We start from the raw sequence: 6899 nt of genomic DNA, 5'->3' as shown, positions 1-6899 counted from the left end.
TGTTATTTTTGTCACTGTCTTAATCCCATTATCTCAGACTTTATTACTATTGTAGTTCTAAAGTAAATGCTTTGAATTTTTTCTTTAATGCAACACTTTTCCCTCTCCCTTTTAGAATTTTTTTTCCTACTGTGCCTGAAGTCTGTTATACTCTTTCTGACTTTGAATATTGGGCTCTTCTGCACAATGTAAAGAATTCTCCTTCAGTTTTACTTAGTATCTCCATTAAAACATTCAGGTCATGGTTTCTTCAAGATGAACTTAATTGTTTAGGAATATCTGTTCCGAGCCTTTTTTACTCTTAATTGCTGATTCACATTTTAGAGATTGAAAATATACATTAAAATTTACCATATAATGGTCATGATTTTCCGGTGGTTCTGTTATATCTGTTCTCTAAATTAAGTCCTAGTTGGTTAGAACAGATTAGGTCAATAAGAGTCTGTCGTCATTGGTGCTTACAGAATCGCAGCTGTTAACTATTTTATCTGTCAATGGTTACTTACCAGGATATTGTTGTACTACTCGGATTTGAAATTGGCCCAGTTAAATTTACGCACTTGTAAAAAAAAAAAGTCCCTAAACAGATTAGTCGTGACAGAAAAGGTGAAGAAATTATTTAAAATAAGTTTCCGCGCCCCTCTTTTAAGCTCGGTCTTCCGTTCGACTGTAGTGCTGAATGAAAAGACCTGCACCAGTGCCAGCCTGTTGAAACTCCCCCTGTTTAAACCAGGCTGGTGGCAGGTGCTTCGTTCTGTTTGGGAGCTTGAAATGCTGCAGTGAAGTAGCTGAAAATCAAGGCATAAATCGGACAAAAGTCTAATTGTCTGTGTTGTGCATCTCAAATAATGTTAGTCCAGTTATCATGTAGTGAACGCTTTTCTAAAGAATGTTTTTTTGTAATATGGTAGCAAACTAAGTTTTTTTTTCTTAACCTAAGGAGGCTTTTGGTTCTTGTGCGCAGTGCTGCTCCGAGAAAGAAGACAGGTGTTTGTGTTATGTTCTAGCAAATATTGATATTTTTAGCCCTGAAACACTTTGTAATGCCCACAAGTAAATTTAGTCATATAAACTAATACTGGATTAAAGTTAAACACCGTTCTCTTAATTTAAATTGTGTATTTTTTCTAAATGTAAAAGGTAACAGAATCCAAGGATGTTTATACACAATTAGCTATGTTTTGTAACATTGACAGCTTATTTTTAGAAAAACATGCAGTGCAATCTTGAAGGCTTCATACTGTACACTCTGCTCTAGTTCCAGTTGATATGTTTAAATACAGTGATGCAAAACAAAATCGGTGTTATAGGTTTTCTTCCACTTGTAGATCCTGTATCGCATTTTTTTGCTTTCCTCCTTTTTAAGCCACCATCCATACCTGCTAATTTCTGATTGAATGTTATGGAACCTCTCTGTTTAAATTAGCTGAGAACTGTAAGATTTATTTCATGTATGAGCACTAAAATTAAAGGTAGGTATTTGACCATAGCATTGTCTTTCTGGGAAAAGAAGAGGAGATGTATAGTTTGCATTTTCTGAAAGTATTTAAATTGTAAATCTTAGTGCATTAAAGGTGAAGATTTGGGTTTCCTTAACATTTTGAATTTCTAAACAGATTAAAAAAGGCAGATTATTTATTCTGGTGTTTATGTATTCTAAACAATTCTCTACTCTCATGATTTTCTTTCCCCACATGGAACTTCCACCTAATTTCCCATCTAAAAGCATTGTAGCCATGTGTGCTTAAAAATGGCACTGATCTCCTGAGTGCTTTTCAGGTTTCTCCTCATGTGCTCACTATTGTACCAGATTCCCTGTTGACCATCTCACAAAAATCAAGAGAATAAAAGCCTAACGGTCTTGAACACAGTGCCTTTTTTCTTTGAAGAGATCTATGTGGAATCTTACCATGAAAATGTTTCAAATTGTTTTTCGCATTTCATTAGCATGTATCTTTTGAAAATCCCTCATGAGTATTACGTGCATAAGATTTTCAGTTTCTGCCTTTTCTTATTTTCATGCTTTTCTATAACATTGTTGCCAAAATTGCATTGTTAGAAGTGTGTTCTGTAACCTTAACTGAGTCATAACTGATTCTGCACGGTCACAGGCTGCATTATAATAGAGTAGCAGTGTGTTTTGTTTTGGTGGTGAAGGAACATCTGAATTTAGTTTGAAAGCAAATGTTTAGGGCTTGATCAAAATTCTTACATGTTTCAAATGCAAATTCCCTTTTACTGATCTCTGATATTGACACTGAATTAATGGCATTCACTCTTAATTTGTCTGTCGTGCTCCTTAAGAGCCTCAGGTCCTTGAAATTGGGGTAGAGATTTCCACAGTACTGTGCATACTGTTTTTTTTGCCAACTGGGTAATTTGGAGAATGTCTTGAGCAATATTTTCTTTTACTAAAATGAACAGCTGATTAATAGAACCTAACCGGAACTGGGGTGAGATTTGATCTTTTTTGAATCTTGGGGTTCCTGGTTTTCTGCAGCACACCATTTTATCACTTTTTCCTGGCCACTTATGGTTGAAAAAACAACTATAATGTTTTGAATTTAGTCAATGGACAGCCTAATTCAGGGTTTCAGTAATGTGCACGTAGAGTTCTATTACTTGGCTTTTCAGGGTATAATTTGGTGAGTAGCTTTGTATGGTTTTGTCTTCTTTCCCAACAATACAATTAAATGTAAGTATTTTTCATGTTGAGTGTTGTGCTACAATTTGATTTTTGTAACGGCATTCTGCTTGCGACTTAATTATAGTCTACAGCAACTCCACTAGACCACCTAAATTCAAAACCCTTGTTGGGTATTTGTCAGCTTTGTTGAGAAGGTGATAAAACAACACAAGAGTGTTTATTGCCCACTCTTTAGATTGTGAATTAAGTTATAGCCAGAAAAATATCTGAATACACCCTTTCAGTAGACTTGCTGAAGCATGAAACTTGAGTTCAGATGTGCAATACTATTGCTTTTTTTAGCTGGAGAAAAGGTTGTGAAATCAGACTAATGCAGGAAGTATTGCATCGATGTACATAAGACAAAATGGTAGAAGTGACAGTAGTACAATAGGATACACTAAAATTTCTGATGTACTCGGAGGGTAATTAATATTCATATTAATAATCTCAAATAATGCTCTTATTAATCTCAAAATACAAAAGTGATTAAGCCTTGGGAGAGGGAAGCTTGTTTTTTTAGTAAGATGTCAAATTAAGGCTTTAAGTGCTTCTTAACAATGTGTAGGTTTGTTAGTGATCACTATTCCTTTGTATGAAATGAATGTCCCAGTGTCTTTACAAAATAATTATTAGCGTAGATGAGGCCTGCCTTCCTAATAGAGAATCTGAATTACCCGTGAAGTATCCATTTAAGAAATATAACATAGCATGTGCGTGCCTCTGTGTTTGCCAGGCTTCCTTAGTTGATCAGCTCTTCATAATACTGTGAGCTCAATCCAAGCAGTGTGAGGAGACAGGGTTGAGCAATGTGGCGGCTTAACGAAATAGGATTATCGGTTTTGCCGATTAATAGTAGCATTGAATGTGGCTTTGTTTCGTGCCAGCGCTATCTTTTGCAGGCTTACCAGGATTTTCAGCCACCCACTTTTTATTTCCAGAAATATTTTGGTTGGCATGATATTAGAACATTGTGGGAGACATAAATTTAATGTCTGCAGTCTCCACGGTTCGCTAATTTTAAAAGAAAAGCTACTGCACCAACCTATAGTTTCTACACTGGCTGGTATTTTACTTGACATTCTGTCTTTAAAGTTGGTTTCATCTCCCTATTTTCGTTCTTTATTGGTTGCTGTTGAAGGTGCTCGTTTACCCCAGTTCCGTACCAAGTGCTGATTAACACAAGAGTATTGCCCTTGCTTTGTGAAAAGGCGCTGAGCCTTGTTGCTGCTTTTTATGCCTCAGAAATGACTTTATACAGTTAAAATCCTTTTTTATCCGCGATTTGTCAATTGTTTTTCAAGCCTCAGTTTATGGCTACAAAACTCTGCAGCTGTTTCGCAAGGGGGGACACTGAGGAAGGTGTAGCCCGACTCCTCTGACCTGCTCGTCTTTTCAACACTCCAGACAACAGTCCCATCCAGCAGGCTCAGTGTTGATCGGAGGAGTGGTGTGTCCCTTACAGAGCAGGACCGCCAGCGGTTTGCCTACAGCTGTGAGTCCTGGCCAGCTGTTTCAATCTCCTAGCGCGGGCCTAAGACTTGCCTGCCACCACTTCAGGAAGCCCAGTCCCAGCCGGCCGGCAACGTCTGGAGTAGGGAGCTCAGCCCACACTCGGGAAAATTTTCGATGGTATAGTAAGTAGACAATTGGAAAACTTGTGTATTGGAAGCAAACTAAATCAGATTTGAGCTGTTTTCTTTGAATGTCACCTTGTCATTAACCTCTGCAGCATCCAATTGAACGTTATGTTTGAGTCTACAGAGTCCTTTGAGACATTTTGGTAAATCCCTGTTTCATCGTTCTGATATTCACAGTTGAAGAAAACAGCATTTTGTTCCCATCACGTGGGTGTTTTATTGCTTGTTTCTGCTGAAGTATGGACTAGTTTACCCTCAATGACGAGCACAAAACATGTTTTTTTTTCGTGCTGGCCTGTGGATAGTTTTTCCTTGCGTCGGTGACTTCCAAGACTACAGGCTTGGCTCTGCAACTCGTTAATCAAATCCTTGTATTTGCTGCTAGTTAAACAAATTGCAAAGTGGTGCTGGGTTGCTTTTGTGTTGAAGCTGGCAAATCTCACCACTCCTGAAAAAGCTTAGCACCCTCAAACTCAAGCTGGGCTTCTTGGCTTCAATGCTCAATCTTAAAGGGAGATCACATTGAACCCCAGATGTGAGAGCAGTAGTTTGTGACAGTGATGTGGCCCCATTTCAGGAGGCTCAACAGTACACAGACTGCAGTTTCACTAGATGGCTCCAAACTAACTTTGACCAAAGCGTCATCAACTTCTGAAATTTGCTGAGGTGTGTGTGGGTCTGTAGCTGCCAGTGTTAAAATTAAATTGGTTAAGTTTCCTCACAGCCTGAAGAAATAGTAGTGGGTTAACTGGCTTCAGGGAAAATGTACCCTGGTGCGAGTGTCTGTGTGCCCTGTGATGGACTGGCGTCTTGTCCAGGAGTGTATCCTGTCTCACATCCGTTGCTTGCTGGGATAGGCTCTGGCTCCTTGAGAACCAGTATTGGATAAAGCAGCTGGAAAATTGATGGAAGACTGGATGTTTGAGTTCACACCGTCTCCTTCAATCCTATGCCACCAGTGGACCGAAAGGACCAGTGTTGGGGCGTAAAGGGTTGGATCCTTCTGCAATTCTTCCCTTGGCCCATCTCATTTTTTCCGAGTGTTAAAAAAACAATGCGCCATAGTTTCTGGCAAAATGTTTTGTTGGCAAACATAACTCTCTCCCACAAAATGGAAAACATGTACTTAGTTGGTGTGTGGTTTGTATTCGTATAGATCTCTCCCCCTCGCCATCAGACTCTTGCGTCTTCCACAATGTTGGGTTGACTGCTTTGTTCGAAAGGTATTTATCTACTGTGTGTTGCAAAACGAGCTTGAATTGCTCCTACCCGCTTCCTTGCCAGAACACGTGTGCAGCCGGGAATTGGTGTCAGATGGGACTTGCTTGCCGACGTCACTTCCCAGGATGTCCTGCAGCAGGAGGGGGTTCTGGGAGGTGCCGGAGTGAAGGCAGTTGGGACCCCAGTCTGACGGAGTGTGCACGACTTTTCTTACCGTTGCAATGAATCTGTGAATCCCTTGCGTTCATGAAACCCTTCAAGCAAATTCAGGTAAACTAGGCTAAAGCCCAGCCCATAATACATTGCATTTTGTCTTTGGATTCATTAGAGGTTTTTTTTTATTTCTGTTATCTCCATAAGTGTTAATTCCGGGCATTTTCCTTGATTTCGGGTTCTTCGGGGAAAAATTCAACCTTCAGACCTGTAGCCCAGGGTGAGATCCAGGCTGGAGCAAAAAAAAAAAAGACGGGCATCACTGACCTTCCTTGAAAGGGACCACAATGCTTATCAGAATAAATGTGGTCTGATTCAGTCTTTATTAGTACTGGAGCCTGAGGTTGCTGGACTGCGGTACTAAAATTTGCAAGTAAATATTTCAATAAGGATTTTCAGATATGGTTTTGGTAAGGATTAACAAGAGAGATGCTCTTTGTTTGCAACTTATAATTGAAGATAGTTTCATCCATAGTCCTAAACTAAACATCTAATTCCTAACTTGTAAATTCAATGTTGGATAGAAACCGACATTGTGTAAAAATAGCCGTTTCTGTTTTATTTGGTAGACTGGTATAAAACTATAAAAAATCTTTTCAATGCCAGTTCACATCGTTTATTGAACTGGACTGCATATCATTAAAGTATTGGACCTCATCTTTGCTAACAGTGTTGTTTATCTGACTTACAACCCAGTCCTGTAGTGGTCTCTTCCCGATAATTCTGAAAGGCTTGTCTCTGGAAAACAGCGCCCTCTGCTGGCAAACAAAACCACCGCCTTACCAAGCTGATTTCTGAAGCTTGTATTTTTAATGTTATGTAGTCCCTGTGATTTGCCATGTTCTGCCAAAATTTAATTTCTTACTGAGTCAGTTCAATAAAAATAGAAACAGAAGCTGAACTAGCATTTAAATTCGGGGTAGACGTGGAGAAATGGCACTCTGCGTGTCAGTGTTTCAGAAATGCCAGATTTGCCTTGTTGGTGTACCATTTTGTTCAGGATCAAATGTCTTTGTGTCGAAACCTCATTAAAGTTGTACTTAAAGTGGCTCATTTATCAGAAAGCTTCTTGTTCCTGGTAAGTGCATCACAGCAGTACCAATCGTCTCCCAAAAGTACAAGATGTAAGGCAGAATTAC

The sequence above is a fragment of the Lepisosteus platostomus genome, chromosome 20 (genome assembly GCF_059453375.1).
Source record: "Lepisosteus platostomus isolate fLepPlt1 chromosome 20, fLepPlt1.hap1, whole genome shotgun sequence".
Taxonomy (NCBI): domain Eukaryota; kingdom Metazoa; phylum Chordata; class Actinopteri; order Semionotiformes; family Lepisosteidae; genus Lepisosteus; species Lepisosteus platostomus.
Note: the sequence above shows the minus strand (reverse complement) of the source record.